Raw genomic sequence first — 18,244 nt, forward strand, 5'->3', positions numbered from 1 at the left:
AGCCAACCATGGCTTTGCAGCTACTGTACATAAAACACTTTTGTCACGAACTAGCACCAGGCAAGTTTCAAGCACACCATGCAAAGGGAATACGCTAAAACCTTTCCCTGTGGCAAACAACTGCCTTGTCTTTGGTTACTGCAAATTCTGGTAAACAGCACCCATTAAATACATCAGGAAGCTGACTTAAAACCACCCATTACTAAATTCACATAGTTGAGATATTTTATTTGTTACACACTGGAATACCTGCTACCTTGAGAAGGCTGTTTTGGTGGATCGTGTTACTGCAAAACAAACTGAACAGAAGCATCCTATTGCTGCAAATAACTACAGCCGGTATCACAGTCTTTTAGCCAGATTTACAAGCAGATGACCTCATCAGTAGATAGTAGATCAGCTGGGGCCTTCCTTCAGAGGATGTAAATATAATTCTTTAAGCTAAATATTTAAATTAACAAAGCAATAGGTTGACTTCTAAAACAGGCATGTACTTTTGCTAAGTACTTTAGCAACAATAAATTAAGAAAAAGAACAGCACTTCAGGCTGGGGGCTGACAAGCACATAAGGCAATCTAACTGCTGGCTTTCAACCATCTTGCTTTTTTCTTGCATTTACCTTCATAGTTTTACACCCTCCCTTGTATCTTTCTTCACATGGTCCTCTGTGAAGCAGATTCAAGATGGCAGAAAGTGTTTCGGTCGGTTGGTTATTTTTTTAAACCAGTGGCCAGTGGGGAGGAATTGTCTTTTGCCAGATTAATGTGCAAAGAAGTGCTTCTGCAAAGGGTTAAGAAGGATGGAGTCACTGTGACTAGGAGAAAGGAAGACAGGACCATCACAGACACACTGCTGAAGTCACTAAGTATCACCAAGTAATTATGCAGCACACTAATAATACATTTCTAATGTTCTTTTAAATCTTACTCTCAGTGCTGTTTGCAATGCAGCAGCTCTTCTAAGTGACATGCTCTGAATATCAAATGACTAGCGTGGTTTTGAACAAGGAACATGAAGAAATCCGTTCTATATGGTGGGCTTCCAGCCTAACCTCTAATTTGGCTGATGATTCTGAGAGGGAGGAGGGGAAAAGCTTTGCTTATTATTTTCACGTTACTACAGAATGTAGCTCACAAATGGAAGGTGATTAATTAGATGATATTCCAGTTAAGACTGTTATGTAGTGAATCTGTAGAGAGACTAGGAAAGCATTAAAGTTATTTGAGTACACATCACTTTGCACTCGGTATTTTTAAAAGCTTCTTTAGTTTTAATTAAGCATAATTTTAACAGCAATCAATGTGGATCAAATACCATATGCCACCATTCTTATTTCCCATTTGCTGCAGTTGGATTATGTGCTATGAATGGCACCTGTCAGAGTTTTCTTTCTTTTTTTATCTGGTCTGGGTTTCTGGACACACCTGGCATTCTTCTGAGCTCATACGTACTGAGGTCCAAAGAAAAAAAAACAAACAAACAAACAACAAACCACCAAACAAGAATAAACACCAAAAGGAAACAGCAAAAAGCAAAACCTATGTTATGTACTAGCCATTTTTAACATTATGAACACCATGGCTGATCTGCCACCAAGCTTTTATCCCTCTCAGATGCACACATGAAAAAATGATAAGGAATGATCCTTTTAGCAAAATTAGGACAAAAACATTAGGTTGACTTCAAGCACAGCACTAATGCCATGTTGACAGCAAAGAATGCCAGAAACACCTTGCAAAACTCAGAATGGACAAAAAGATGTCAAATTAACTTCAATGCAGATATATGTCAGCTAATATATCTACTGAAAAATACTCTAAAACAAGTACACACCATCCTGACAAATGACTCAGAGAAGAGATTTAGGAGTCATTATAGACAGACCCCTGGAATAAACAGTTTTATCTTCAACAGCAATCAAAAACACCCAGCAAAATACTGGGCATCATGAGGAAAGGCACCAAGAACAAAACAGAGCACATTTATACAACTGTGGTCTGAAGTTCTGGTCTCTGCATCTCAATAACAGATTCTAGTCAGAGAAGGGCAAACAAATCATCAGGAGGATGGAGTGCCTGCCTCAGAAAAAAGAGACTAAGGAGGCTCTTCAGTTGGAGAGAAGGCTGAAGCAAGATATGATCAATCAAATCATGAAGGTGGTAAATAAACTAATGTAGAACTTTTGCTTGCTTTGCCCTCCAGTAATAGATCTGAGGGGTATTTGACAAAGCTAGTAAGGCATTAGTTTATAAAAGATTAAAGTGCTTCTTTACAAAGCTAGTAGTAAGCTTCTGGAACTTACCACCACAGGAGGCTGTGAAGGCAATGAGCATCAGCAAGTTTGAAAAAGGCAAGTTCTTGGTTGGCAGTTCCACAAATGGGCTCTAAAAACACTGAGCCTGATATATACCTACCATCCCTAATGTCAAAACTAAGCATGAGGGAAGAATACAAGGGAACAGATACATAAAGTGGCTAGGATTACCTAAAGCTTCTAAATAGCATCCCTTAATGTCACTGTTGGACACCAAACCCTACGTATGAAGGCCACTGGTATGACCCAAGAGAGCTTTTCTGATATTCTTAATTTCAGTTTTTTCTCCGATTTCTTCTGGTAAGCTCTGGAGAGTTAAAAAAAAAAAAAGAAAAAAAAAATCTCAAAACCAACCAAACAAAAAAAAGCCACAAACAAAAACAAAAAAAGAAACAACAAAAAACCCAACAAAAAACACACAGAAAAACCCAAACATCACAAATGCACAAAAAAGGTTACATCCCTGCTTCTTATCTGCTGTGAAAGCCACAGGTTTTGAGTAATAGCAGACCTTCATTATAAATACTAAATTACAATATCATATATTAAGCAATAAATTAGTAATATATCTTTAAACAAAAATAAGGGTCAGACCCAGGAGGAAATATTTGAATTACTCCAGCTAGTGCGACCCCCACAAAGCCACAGATGATGTTCCACAGCAGGATCTGCTATTTCAGTGAAAATGTAGCCACCTGCTGAGGGACAAAAGCAACAAACATCAGCTCCTCAAACAGCAGAGCTGCAGAACAGCTTGAAGGGAAAGAAGGCTAGGCATACTAGTCATTCACATTTTTACCATACCACGTCTCAAAAGACGGCAAGAGTTAGTTTACTGTTACACAGAGGGCAGTCTTAAAAAATATGAATGCAGAAGTCAGTATCTGCAAGGTATTCTCTGCCCTTCTCTTCTAGGATAAGTATTTATACATGAGATGGGCATATAACTGAGATGCTTTGAGGCTTCTGATAATACAGAACACCTTCTGCAAAAGAGTAAGGTATGCTGGCAATGCTCCAAAGAAATTAATAATATAGCTCAACATAATTCTCATGTGGTCTCAGCTGCATAGCATATTCTTATCCACTTCACTCTTAACCATTAGCTTCCTCTCCAGTATTTGGTAACTTCTTGTTAGTCAGAAGGAAAGAATGTACACTTACGTACTTCATGAATGTATGTTGTGATACCTTATATGTTAAATTACACATTTCAATTCTAAAGGGAATAAAAAAGTACAGTAACTATAGCAGATATTTAGATGACACCCATTTGTTTGAGAGGTTAAATTGAGAGCTACAAAATCAGAATGCAGGAAGGTTTTCACAGTGTCCGGGCCCCACTAAACCTGCAAAATACTGAGCATTTTACATTTTAGGTAATGATACAAGAAGAGGGGTGTGCTCATAAATGAAATTTATAATTCATTATCAGACCTTGATTTATCTCTGTATTAATACTAGACTACAAGCCACCCCAGGGCATAGAGAGATTCCTGAACAACCTTTCTTTCTCCTGGATAAGCTCTAGAAAGCTGATCTCAGCCATCAACACATCTCCAGTCTGCACAGCTCCGCCAAAATTTATGCCTGTCTGCCTATCAGTCAAAGAACAACTTGCCCATCTTCATTCACCTCTCTCCCTCTGTTACGCTGTTGAAGAGCTGTGTCCTCAGCATCAGGAGCTGAACTCCCATGTCCTGTTTAAGACCATCTTTTGTTAACTTACTTGGAAAGCATTCACAAGAGACAGAAGAGCTGAAGAACAGCTATCTTGGTCATTCACATATGCCTATGGCAGTGTTGGGCAGCAGCAGATAGGAGACATTTGAAGCCTGAGAGTAAGTAAAAAGGGAACCCTTGATGTGGAGGCATTTTATACTTGTTTTTCTGGAATTCTGCAAAGCTTCCATACATCAGCGTTTACAGTCACTGTGTTTGCTGGAGACCATGCTAACAGCTACGAGTCAGTATTTTAACTGCAGTTCAAAAACAGCAATAGCTTTTTCAAAAAGATCAGTGTACCATTTTCATGATCCAATATGACTAGGAGATACATCATTCATTCATTCATCTTTTCTGTGATCTCTGCAACTCTTCAGGGGTTCAACTAAACGTACACACATACTTATATATAAAAAAGCATGCCACTTGTTTTCCCTAGTGTATCAAAAGAAATCATTTTCCTACTACTCATGGCAAATTACATCAATAATATTTTAGTATCTATATCTAAGCAACTATATAGGCAGCAGCTTGAAGAATGTGACAGGACTGTTTCAGTTCCCAGTTTCTTATTGTATTGCATACAGCAGTGCTTCCCTGTTAAAAAATACTACTATAAAAGCACCTTAGGAAAATAAAAAAATTTTTATTTTCGTGACTTTCCTTTTAGTCGGGAGGCATACAGATGGACTCATTTTCTTCTATATAGAAGAAAGCTATAAAAAGCAAGCTAACCACCTCTGAAATTTCTGCATTTTCCTCTAGCTTTAACTAGAGTATGAATATTTTTAATGACAATAATTATGAATATTAGTAAGTCTATAGGTGATTAATATTTTTAATAAGTAAATAGTTAATAGATATTCACTTTATTGGTGGGACAATCCCTGCTCCAAAAAAGTTGATTACTAATTAACAAAGAGAAATCAACACTGAATTGAGCACCCTTCTGAGGACATACAATTGAAATATTTTGATTTTTTAGAAAATGTTTAAGAACTCTGGGGAAAAAAAAAAAGTTAAGACAAAGACAGGCTATGTAGCAAATACAGTGGCATACATTCTCTTGTATGCAGGTCCTCCTGAAGAACAATCACAGTGAAATGAGTATCATAACTAAAGACTCCTCATGTGCTGAAGATTCTACAGTTTTCCCACTCAAAACCGGGATTTTCAGATTAAAATGTGGTGTCACTCACAAGAAGGAAGTGGGGGGTGGGAGGGGAAGGCTTGGTGTTTTCAGCCTGCAATCTTTGCAAAAATTCTACTGGTCTTTGCTATAAAACCACCACGAATAAAATTAGTTTTCTAAGAAGGCACACAAGGAAAACACAAGTGGGGTATAAGGCAGACTGGCATAACTGAGCACATCTCAGACATTGCATCATGGCTATCTTCAATGTACTTGGATCAGGACTGCTTCCTAAATGAACCTAAAATACTCTGAAGACATTGATTCCAGTGAACTAAATGAGGTTTCTGAAAAAGTGGTTAGCCAATACTACATTTGCTGGATCTATCCAGAATCTGGATCTATCCAGGTTGTGTATGAGAAACTTAAATTTCATTAGGAATTTACATTCTGTCAAGAAGCAACAATATTAACCTGTACCAGTTATAAATTCCACACCTCCGGCTTTTACACTTCCTAGTGCCTTCCTCTCAGCTGTAAAACTGGGCTTCAGCTCTTCAAAGCACAGTGTGTATTTGTGGTGCGGTGCTCGCACTGGTCATTCATCCTTGCCACCTACCACATGATTTTAAAAAATTCTGAAAGCAAGTTATGCATCACGTGATTGAATGCATCTTTATAACTTAATTAATGTATCAGAATACTCTGAAACAAGAGAGAACCAAATCAATACGCTCCTAGAAAGTAGGGATGAAAGCTTACAGCTACAAGAGAAAAAAACACTGAATCAAACTGGATGCTCTTCTTTCCTGCAGACAATGTTTTTAATGTTTAATATGTCCAAAACATAGCATGCAAAATTATCAAGATATAACAAACAATTTTCTCTTCAACCGTTCATTGTGGATGCTGCCTTGCTTCCTACTGAATCAGTATCAAAACTCTTCTCCATTTCCACGACTGAAGGATCAGGTCCATCATTAGAAAGTCTGGCAGCATCCTAACAATTCCTTAAAATGTTATACAATCAAGATTCTGAATGTTTACATTAACGCTTATAAAGAGCACGCAAAAGCTCTCTATTTTTTCTAAATGAAAAGATTTGACAACACTTCAAAGCCTTCCAATATTCTCTCCTATCACTGAAAGTATAGGAGGTTGAAGAACAATGAAAAAGAGTGCACAGGGATAAGCGGGATTTCAACTTTGGAATTCCTCCGTCTCAACAGCCAGTGGTCACGTATCAACCGTCACCGTTACGCTTACTTTAGCATAACTTTTCTTTGAACTGTTCTAACAACTTCAGGTAACGGTCTGCGGCCACAAGACCACCACTACCTCCATCAGCTCCGCCGCGCGTGAATCGCCCAGCTGAGCGCCCGGGACCGCGGTCGGTAGAGTAAGACCCCTCCGCGGGGGAAAGGCGACCGCACGGCCCCACCGCGCCGCGCCGCTCACCCCAGGGCCGACGGCAGCACCGCCACCAGGCCGCTCCCCGCGCAGAGCGGCACCCGCCGGGGCCGTCCCGCCTGCTGCCCCCCTCCTCAGCTCCCGCTGCGGAAGGCGGGACCGCAGCACCCCGCCGGATGGGTGCGGGGACGCGGCGCCGTCCGCCTTTCACAGCGACCACCCGCACCTCCCCCGCAGCCCCGCACCAGCGGCACCGTGCGGTGCGCCCCCGCCCCGCTCTCCGAGCAGCCCTCTCGAGGTGACGGAGGAGCGAAAGGGGGAGTACCGCAGCCGCTCCACCAGACCCGACTGGAGAGGTAGTGTCGCCCCCCGCCGTGGCACCCGCGGGCACCGCCGGCCGCCGCCAACCGGTCGGCGGCACCGAAGTTCCAACCGCGGCGCCAGTCCTGCCCGGGGACCAGGACAGGGAACGGCCGGGACCGCCACGCCGAAAAGCACGGTAAGGGGTGGCCGCCGACCGCGCCCGCCCGCGACCCCAGCCCGCTGCGGCCCACCGCCGCCCAGCGCTGCCGCCCACCCTGGGCATCCTGCCCGCCCGCTTCTCCGCCTGCGCCGGTACCGCCGCCCGGAGCTTTGCCAGCCCCATCAGCCCAAGGTGTAACGGCCGCGCACGGAGCCAAGCATCCTTCCTCCCCGCGGACGGACCTTACCGGCCACGCTCGCCGCCCTCGCCCACCTGGGCGCACGCCGCTCCGTGCTGGGCTCCCGCTGCCAAACGCCGCCCTGCAGCCGGCATCACTGCTCCGCCTGCAGCCGCACCAGCCGCCGCGGCGCCCAGCAGCAGCACCCGCCCCTCGAGCGCGCAGCCCGTGCACCGGCAGGGTTCGCCCTCTCCGACTGACAAAGACTAGTAGCCAATCACCGCCCGCTCAGCACCGAGGAGGAGGGAAGGTGTGACGAGAGGAGACCAATGGGAGCTCGCCCCTGCGGCAGCGCTGTTTCCGGGAGGGGGCGCCGCGCTAGGCAGGGGGTGGCCGAGGGTGAGAGGCGTCTGAGTGAGCCCGAGGGGACGGCGGTGGGGGTGAACGGGTCGCTGTGCTGAGCGGACTCGGGTCCGAGAGGGGCTAGGGCAGGGACTCGGCCCCTCCGGGTCGCGCTCCAAGCCCCGGCGGTGGGTGCTGGCAGCGGTAACGCTTGCGGCTGAGCCGGTCTCGCACTGCCCCTCTGTTGCTCCGCTAAACGGGAGCGGGGCTGAGGGCCGGCCGTTCAGGTGGGAAAACGTGCATCGCCCTTCCCCCGCGTGCGCAGGAGCGTCGAACTTCACACTGAGGCGCTTTGTTTAAAGGAGAAACGAACGGAGGGGGAGAGGCGGTTCTTTTCCGGCCGGATCCCGCCTAGCTGAAGCCGTGTCCGCCGGCAGCATCCCCGCGGCTGGGGCTCTCGCCGACCTTGGCGTCGCCGCGGCAGGAGGGGACCGCGTCCCGACCGGCTGCCGCGGTGCGGGGTGGGTGTGAGTGTGCTGCGCGGGAGCCGCGCGTATCCCCCTCCGCTCTGGCGGTGCGCTGTGACGGCTGCACCGAGTTCGCAAGGCCTCGGGACTGCGGCTTGGCCCGCTGGCTGTGCCCGGCCTGCCCTCACCCATGGTCCCCTTGGTGATCTGTAGCAGCAATTCCACCGGTGGAGCAGGAGTCCATGGCTAACTTGTGTTTAAGGGTTATACGGATAGTTTTGCATCACTGTTACTCTTTGTAGAACGAGGTCCTTTGCACCCTCGCCACAGTGATGTAATGTAGAGGTATGCAGGCCTGGTGGGGTAGCAGAGGCTCTGGAGGAGTGAAGACCTAGCGTGCACCATAGAGGAGTATTGACAAGGGGCGCAGTCTTGGTACTGGAGACCAAATGGTTATGTCTTACCCATGGTCAGTTCAAGAAATTCAGGCCTGGAGATGGACAAAACTGGGTTTAGGGACAACAAAGAAATAGTATCTGACATATCTGGAAGGTAACATACGTAGTAAGTTCAGCTGTAGAACTGGAACTGCAGACCAGTGAAGAAGCATACTAGCAAAGATTAAAAATGACTTCAAGTGGATCCTAGAGGAGGAAGAACAAATCATAAACATGACCATCATACTTCTCCTGGCCAGGGCTCCAAATGCTCACAAGTCACTGTTGTCACCCCCTCATTCTCCTAACCTAGAGTGAAACTGATCAGGCAGGGGATGGAGAGGAGCAGTTGTAAAGTGGATGTAACATCATGAGAAGGGTACAACAACAACTGCATTATCGTCACTCTTTTTCTGTAATTAATGATTAATAGACTTAAGATTTCAGTAACAATAAATGTCTCTACCCTGTTTTCAGTCTCATTCTCTAAAAACCCAGGTGAATAATAGTTGGAAACATTTCAGAAAGATGTTTCTCTGCTGGGTTCTTTCCAGTGTTGGTGGTCTTCATGCAGTGTTTTGACATTTGCTTTTTAAGAAAAAAAATGCCAGTTTTGTACCAGTTTTGTAGTGTATCAACTGATTCAAAAGGGTGGTGAGGTGTCTTAATTCCTGATCACTTACGGTCATATTTCATGGCATTTTAGGAATGTTTCTAAAATGAAACGACCTCTCAATCTGGTCATAAGCAAATGTTTGTTAGGTCTTAATGAAGGAATTTATTGTTAATACTAATATTGGAAACGATGGACAGAAATACTTGTTCAGTTTATACCAGGTGCAGGTACCCTCATCTGTGCAGAGTTTAGAACTGCTACTGCTGATAAACAACCTGAAAGTCATGTCCTTTCACAGCAACCTCTTAATGCAAATTTTATTCTGGTGAGACTGATCCACTACAGCAGTAGATTTCTTTTCCTCCCATTCTTCAACTGTTCGCCTTTTTTTTTGGGTGGCAACGATGAGACATTTGTGTTTACTGTGTCCAGTGTGAACATTGAATACACCTGCTTTTGTTTGGAAGAAAATAACAAGAAATGCTTTAAATGCTTATGGGTTTAGACGCTGCAATAGCTTGGTCTGAGATGTCTTTCTTCTAGCAAATTGGTTTTATTAGTTCGGGAGCTACCTCAAACCTTGAGAAAGTACTGTGTTAATAGTATTTTGTACTTACTAAAAAGCATGCGATATTTTACTCCATTAAAGCAGGAGGTATTTGTTAGTTTGGGTTTTTTAAACATTTTTTTTAACATTTGATGCCAGCCATATCTTTATCTTTGGGGAAAAAAAAAAAACCCAAACAAACAAAAATAACAACCAACAAACATGCTTTATTTACAGTTGGCAATTTTGCAAATGTTGCAGAACTAAAGCATTGCACAGTTATAACTCTTACAGAGAAGGAGGAAATATGAAAAATAATCCTTATAAGTGAAGCACTTCTAGAAACTAGAACACTGACATTATTTTTGGTATTTTAAACTTTATATAAAAATGTAAACAGAAATTCAGATAATTCAGATATCCTGTCTGAACATTAATTTCATGTTAAAAGAGTAGCCTTTAAGTTTCAACGGCAGCTTTTCACTAGCATGCACACAGCTCAGCAGGTAAGATGACTAAATCATTACTTGACAGGATAAACCTGCAGTTTAGCTACCAAAACAAAAAAAGAAGTAATATATCTTCACACAATTAAAGATCTAAAGAGCTCTAAACAGCAATTGTCCCAAATGGAAAAGCAATCCTTCACCTAACGGCTAAATATCCTGTTTATGAGACAGAACATCTCAGAGAGAGACTTGTTACAGGCATAGAAGCACCAAATAACTGTAACTGAAAAGCATGCAGGAAAGAGAAAGCAGCACACCTGAAATATGATGCTGTTCATTAAAGTGCTTTATGGTACATGTAACATTTTCTGAATTTTAGCAGACCTCTTGGTACCTTGGGAAACAGTTGTGTGTTGGTTTTTTTATCCCAATAAAATTGCATAGATTGGTTTAGCCCGCAAAACTGTAATTTAGCCTTTGGTCCCATAAGGCAGAAGAGTTTGACAGTTCTTTCTGAAAAACAATATAGTGTAACAGTACTCTTGAAAAGTACCAACGGCACACAGGAGCTGAACTACTCTTATTCATAGCAGAAACAGTGTAAGAAATATAATCCACATTCAGCTCTGTCAGCAGGAGGAGCAGATTTCTAGAGGTGACATAAATCAAGATTCACACATACTAAATCGTTTTGGCTGTTAAGTCTGCCTACAAGGTGCAAACTGTGGTCTGGTATTGGAGACCTCGACAGACAGAAGGGACTATGCTGAAATTCAACTACAAAAAAAACAAAATAGAGCTGTTGTATACCCTTTGGTCTCTAACATCCGTTTTTTAAGAGAGGGTCTGTTTTTTACTAATACTGCATATGCTTTGAAAAATTACTCCATTTCCATCCTCTCAGAACGTCTTTGTGGCCCCAGGTGGCTCCCCTATTAAAGAAAGTGGTTTAGGCTCCCACTTAAGTTTTTATGTGTTCTGTCCATGATTTCCTGTAGGCATTTTACTTTTTCATCTCTCTGCTGCTATTGTTTTATACATAAGAAATTATTTGGTTTGGAGATAATCACCTCATGGGGAGTTAATGCTTTGCTTAATGTAGTTAGCTGTATGTGGAATCTTAGTATTATGTTTTGATATTAACTGTGCATCCAGCTGGAGACTCATACTAAACATCAGATCTTCAGATTTCCCATGCTTCATCGTGTCTTTTCTCCACTGATTCATCTGTCTTCCTTGTTTCTAATACCCTGCCTGCCTGGTTTGGATTTTTTTTGGATGCAGGCTCTACCTATAGACATACATAAATTGCATCATTACCTGCTACTGTTTTCTGATGCAAGTTATATCTTTGATTACTAGCAAATAACCAGGCACTAAATAAGTGAGTCTATTGCAGACCAGCTTTCAAAGACAAGTAACTGCAGCATGGGTTTGATATCCAGGAGGAGTACCAGGAAACACAAAACCATTTGCGGGATGGTGATAGGCTGACAAATCATCCAGATTATAAAATACTGTGGTTGTATCCTACTGTGGATGTACTACTGTGGTGGGTTGACCCCTGCCAGCTGCCAGATGCTCACCCAGTTGCTCTCTCTGAACACTTCAGCAGGACAAGGGGTGAGAATAAGATGGACAAGATTGAGGACTGAGATAAAGACAATTTAATAAGAAAAGCAAAGCTCAGATGTGAAGTAGAAGAGAGAATTGATTCACTACTTCCCATCAGCAGGCGATGTCCAGCTACTTCCTGGGAAGCAGGATTTCAGTATACACAGTGATTGTATCAGAAAACATCCTTTGTAACCATGGATTTCACACATGTGCACACACACACGTACACCCATACACATACCCGCACCGCCCCTTCTTTTTCCCTGCTTTTATTGCTGAACACAGCTTCATAGGGTATGGTATGCCCCTTTGATCAGTTGAAGTCGGCTGTCCCAACTGTGTATTGCCAGTTAGTGTTAGAAGGCAAATAATGTATTAACTGAGCCCTTCTGTGAGGCACAGTGTATCAGCAGATCGTTTACATCAAACTGTAAAATAACCTTTTGGTGAGAAACATTATTTCACTCCTCCCTTTGGTAGGGTATGAATATTTGATGCATAGCTGCAGCACTGCCTTTACAGATCTGTGGGAGTAATATTTGATTATTCATTTTTAAACACATTATAATTTGCTAGTGTTATTCAGCCTCATTTGCTAACCCATTTGTTAATATTATGTAGATATATGTTTTGAGATGCAAATCACAGTTATGTGCTGGGTGCTGTATAGACAAGTAAGGAAACAAAGTTCTTGCCCCAAAGAGTTTGCTCACATTATCTCTTCCACAAGTGCATTGTGATCTGATTTCACACTGCATGAAGATGTATTTCCTTTCATTATTTTATCTCTCATGTATTATGTCAGCTGGAGAGAGCTACTCTCCCCATAAGTAAAGCGAGGCAACTTCCTTTGTGTGCTAGGTGAGTCCTTCAAGATGTTTATCTGAAGTGATCAGTTGCAAGCACAGCTTCCATTTATAGAGTGTCCTTCATAGCAATGTCACTATGAACATAATGAATACACTTAGAAGTATTTAAAGACTCCATAAATATATATTTCCTTGCAACAGCCTTGAACAGTGATGTAAAATCCCCATTGAGGAAGGGATAGGTGGTGAAGCATGTTTTCAGATCCAAGCAATCCTGCTTTGCATGAGTGACCAGGACATAGAAAGAATTATTTTTTAATTCCTCCATTGGTGCAGTCAATTTAGGTATTTTTATCCCTTTTTTTTTTATTTTTTTAATGCGCATTAGAGATGTTGTTGCTCCCCAGCCCATACTTAATGTTGTGGTGGATCATCTGCTGTTTTGAAAAACATTTGCATTATTACCTATGACATTAATTATCAAAAAATTAATCCACCTCTCGGGTTAACCAAGAGAGAAAAGCCTTCATATCACAGTCAGTGGCTGAATACAGCTGGCAATGTGGTTCTGTTCCATCATGATTAATGTTTTCATTTATTTTGTATATAATTTTGTATGCAATTTTCTTTTTAAGGCTCTTGCAAGATGATTTGGCAATTGCTATTCATAAAGAGCTTGGTCCTGTGTCATCTGGTAAAGATGCCATTTGATTTGCTTACAATCAAGGGGATATGACTTAACATTAAATTCCATTTTCTAGAAGGACCCATCTACCAGAATTCAGGATTCATGTCCCCTGGTACTGCAAAGGTTGGAATTGTCAACTCTGGGACTATTTTATGAATGACACATTGGCCTGGTTCTATCACCTGTATTTTCACTGAAGAGCATCTTAAGAAAAATTACTCACACATTTCTGTTTCTGTAGTGGCATCCACATAGTTAAGGATGTCTGTCTGGGAAGGGGCTGAGGACATTGCTGCAAAAATTTAATCAATGTAAAGACAGAACCACATTAGGAACATTTGGCCATGTGCATTTGCTTATCATCTGGAAGAAAAAAATTGTCCATAGTCTCAGACCCAAAGAGCTTATAATGCAAGTAAAGGAATGATAAAAATGGAGTACATGGATAGAAAGAATGAGGTAGAAAAAAGTAAAGTCACCAGATTATGAAGTAATTTAGTGGTGCAGAGCTTGGTAGTTCTATATATACACAGCTGGTGTTACAGTAATTTGCTGATTGCTTGTGGTTTACTTATGTATACATGAGTATTTATATACATCCAGATGTATGATATTCATATATTACCTTAAAAACCGTTAAGTCTGAAAGCGAGAATGCCTGGACTCAAAAGCTGTCTGATGCAGTTTTCAATTTTGTGATTGCATAGTGTTTTTCTTAGGACTCACCCTGTTCAGAGCATAGGAGGGATGAATCTTGTTACTTGCACAAGTATTTAGTATTTTTATCTATTCAATTATTTAAAATATGACCTCATGCTTATTGATTACAATCTTCTATGTATCTTCCAGCTGCTGCAGCAATTCAGTTAAAAGTCCTAATAAAAACATTCTCCTGACTATGTATCACCAGGACATGATCTGTACCATTAAAAAAAATAATGTGAGATGTTGAAATTGGAAATTATATTGCAAATAGAGTCAAAATAGAACCACATCAAAATCAAGGCACTAGATTGATTTAAGTTTATTCAGCTAAAATATATTTTTGTTTAGCGTGGGCAGACATCTTACCAGATGTCTTTCCTGGAAATGGAGGAAGCCTTTCTGGAAAAGCTTTAAAAATAAATCAGTCTGTCTGTCATTTCCTATGTGAAAAGCTTCAACAGTAGACAAAATTATAAGCTATTGAAAACAGTGTTTCTTTTTTAATTGGAAGTATGCAAAACCTTTACTAGAATGATATCACCTTTCCCCTCAATTAAGACATGTGCATGACTCCATGGGATAGAATAAAAGATTTTATCATCACAGCTTAGCAGGATACTGCTGTAGTAGGAGTGTGTCCTTACAGAAGTCACTCCAGACAGGTATAGCTATTGGTGTATTTTTTCTGCTCCACAAAAGCATCTAATGTGTGTTAAAGAAGAATGATTCTAGAAAATTCTTGAAAATATTATTCCAAAACTTGAACTGGGGGAGGAATTACTGCTAATATAAAACTTGAAATGCCAGCAGTCCATTAGGTGTGATATTTTGCTTCTGGATTTTAACAGTTTCCAGAACTTTCAAGTGGATCTAGATTTTGAATTTTCAGAACTCAACCAGTGTAATTCTATTTGACACATATGTATTGTTTCCAGCAAATATTTTAAAGGTACACTGAATTTTCAAAATCAACCACTCAGATGTTAGGAAATGATAAAATTAAGGTTGTCCATCTGATCTTATTTCATGACCCTGTGAACTGGGGTTAACATTTTAAAATTATGGTCACATAATAATGAATAATGTAGTAGATATTAGTACAAATAGTAATACATGTACATGCAAGTGAAAGAAACTCAGTAAAGGTACAGGAGGTGCCGAGTTTCCACCTTTTAGCCACCTTTTCTGCTTAGGCATGTCTTCATTTGAAAAAATGCATTCCTAGGAAATCCCCAATAAATGTTAATTTGAAACTACTAAAGAGAATTATGATAATTCTACTCTGGCACCGGGTGCAGGTTTCCTCCTTTCACATTTAGGTTGTTTAGCAGTTCAGTAGGCCTTTTCTAGACAGGACACTGTATAAGCACAGTGCTCTTAGTGTCAACAAAGAAATTCCTTATGATTAATTCTGTTTTCTGCCTTCCTGTTTTTGAGTTTCTAGATGGAACAAGTTCTGAACTGACACCTGCTAGTGTCTTAACAGGGGCAGTGTGAACACCTGAACTTCAGATGCAAACAAATGAATACAAGGATCCATGTTACCGAATGTCCCTTTGTACATACAAATGTATAAAGTAGTAGTTTAATGACATTGAACATCCCCAGTAAGATGGCAGTTCTGTAGTACAATGCAAGAAGTTTGCTGGGCAGACATTAAGATATCAGAGGAAATTTTCCTTAAGGTAAAGAGTAACTGAGGTTTTTTTTTACAGTGCTTACTATAGAAATTAAAAAAAATGTTTTGATCAGGGTAACCATATGCACTTAAGGAATTAATTTTGATTTATATACTATTTATCCTAAGTATTTTGGAGATGGTTTTGATTATGTCCTTCACTTTGGATAAACTTTGTGCTTAACTTGAGTGACCATATAAAGAAATGTATGTTTTTCCTCGTTTCTGGGGCTGGCAGAAGAATGGCAAATACAGATTGTCTTCATAGCTCCTTTTACCTTCCCTCCACAACATTTGACCATGATAAACTGCTTTATCAAATGGAAATAGCCAGAGCACAGAAACATAATGCTGTTTATGGCTATGTCATCTCTGTCTCTTGGAGGTGATGATAAAATTTATAGCTGGTTAAAGAAAATGATTTGTTTTCTGGAGCGCTGCAGTAGTGTTGAAATGTCATTACAGAGCATAAATGTCTGGAGACCTAATCCCAGCCTCACCAAATTTGCTGGAAGCTATTTGGAAGAATTTTATAAAGCTGAGTTTTCTCACAGATGCTTTCACAAATAAGGTAAATTATCCCTATTAATTTTTTTTTCCCCCTAATTTTTCTGTCTTGGTGTCTATAGTGCACATATACTTTCTTCAACAAACAAACAAAAAAAATTAAGATGCTGGAGCAGCCTAAAGTATGCTAGTTTATAACATCAGTATTTTCAAATATCATTTGCCATAAATTATTAGCCAATGTTCATATCATGTTGCCTCTAGGAGCATATAAAGGTAGTCTTGGTTGTTGTCATAATACTTTGTTTTGAAGAAAACTATTTAGGCTCCACATTCTGGCCCAAGAAGCTGAGTCCGTGCTGTTTCTGTTTTATGGCATGCTGTCAGCATGGGTAGCTGCCAGATCCTGTTAAAGCAACTTTTCATTACCTTCTCTCCAGGCACATAAAAACCACTGCCCACTTCGGCAAAATAGTTTCCTCAGTGAAAGCCACCAACACTCAATCTGTAGCCCTCAGTAGAAGAGTGTGCTACCAACAGCTTAGCAGCTTACAGAAGACAATAAAGCAAAAGAGATTCTAAACAGCATATAACACTCTGTATGTGCTATTTCCACTCTAATATTACCTTATGAAAAAGCTGTACAAAGCCTCTTGAGATTGGAACTGCAAAATTACTTTTTGTGTCCAGGTATACATTCTGAATCCGTAGTTTTCTGTTTCTTCCTTTTCATCTAATATCCTGTCGAGCTCTTAACTGTGATCACAGACACAAACTGGAAGCACATTCTGAGACTATTTCATATAAATTAGTTATTCTTTTTGTTATAATATATGCACCAGTATTACAAATAAGATAACAATCTAACTTGCCAAACAGTATATTGAAGTACTTTCTTTAAAGTTTCGTCCCCTCATGGTGCAGTTGAAGCTCCATTCACCCATAAGTTTTTAACCAATACACCTTTTGTACTGAAAAGTCATCTTGCTTTTTTTTTTTTTTTTTTTTGTTGAGAAGTGACTTTATCATGAAATGAAGTATTTGTTTGGTTTGGGTTTTTTTTTCTGCAATAAGCGTGGCCGCCATCTTTTCACTTTGGAATATGCAGGTTTTGTGGAGAAGGAACAGCTTTTTCATAAGTACCTGTTGTAATAGAACATTATTCCTTGACAACATCTGTCACACATGTCATTGCATCAGTCTAAAAGTAATTTTAAATGGATACTGATAGTGATGGTTACAGTGTCTAGAGCTAAAAGGCAAAATGGATTTGAAATTAGCTGTCGTCATGTAGATGTCCCTCTGAGTTTCTTCTAGGAGATGTAGGGTGGTTTTTTTAATTTAACCAGATTATGAGGTTTTGAAAATCACCTGCTGCAATTGTGTGGTACATTTTTCACGTTGGTTTTTAATAAAATTGTAATGTACTCAATTAATGAGAAACACATTCGTAATACATGTGAAGACTTTATTCTTTCTTAACGCTTTCCCACGCTCTACCCTAAGAGAGGGGAAGTGAGGAAGGTATAGGATATAGGTCCATGGAGAGGTAAAACTTTGAATTTTTCGTCTGTTTCTTGAAGCAGTACATAGCTGCCTTATTTTTTTGTCTAAGGATTGTACTGAAAAGTCAGACCTTTTGTGTTTAAATTGTCATTTAATGGTTTAGAAAGACCAAAAGTAAGGTCAGTCTGATTATGTTCCTAAGCCCATTTTAACACAGTTACTGTCTTTAAAACATTTAAAAGTGCTTTTCATGTCAAAATCGTCAAATGTAACTCACATACAAGGTAAAATTCTGCTTGTGAAAGTCAGTAAAGTTCACCCAAAGCATTTCACTTAGGTGCCTCTTAATGGATGAAAACATGAAAAGAGACAAAGGTTTTAATCTGTCTCTTTTTGACTTCATATTTTCTTGTTTTTGTGAGTGTATCCAGGGTAGTTAATGTTTTTTTAAATTATACCTATCAGTTGGAGATGTGCCTGACTGAAATGACCCAAATCTTATATAAGTAATTCTGATAATTATCCTGCACTTTGAAAATAAGGCCTGAACTATAATTATTTATTGGAGGGATATTGCAAGAACTGTTCTGTGTTAGAATAAGGCAGATCCTTAACATAGCTTTAGTGTAAATGCTGAACACTGTGTCTTTTAAA

The 18,244-nt window shown here is 40.6% G+C and overlaps 1 protein-coding gene across 12 annotated transcripts in view; it reads right to left on the bottom strand.

The window, feature by feature from the left end:
- The window catches only part of B3GALT1 (beta-1,3-galactosyltransferase 1), a 204,657-nt gene extending 197,179 nt beyond the window's left edge, over positions 1-7,478 (bottom strand). For 8 of the 12 annotated variants that reach the window (XR_009961962.1, XM_062604698.1, XM_062604694.1 and 5 more), the window contains exon 1: positions 7,292-7,478. The gene's annotated coding sequence lies outside the window, so the exon portion shown is untranslated. Of the gene's footprint in view, positions 1-7,286 lie in introns of all 12 variants that reach the window. The other 4 variants (XM_062604695.1, XM_062604693.1, XM_062604691.1 and 1 more) reach the window with 2 other exon arrangements.
- Between the last annotated feature and the right edge of the window lie 10,766 nt (positions 7,479-18,244).

Source organism: Pezoporus occidentalis, unplaced genomic scaffold (genome assembly GCF_034315485.1).
Source record: "Pezoporus occidentalis ecotype Australia unplaced genomic scaffold, CSIRO_AGI_Poc_V1 ctg88, whole genome shotgun sequence".
NCBI classification, from domain to species: domain Eukaryota; kingdom Metazoa; phylum Chordata; class Aves; order Psittaciformes; family Psittacidae; genus Pezoporus; species Pezoporus occidentalis.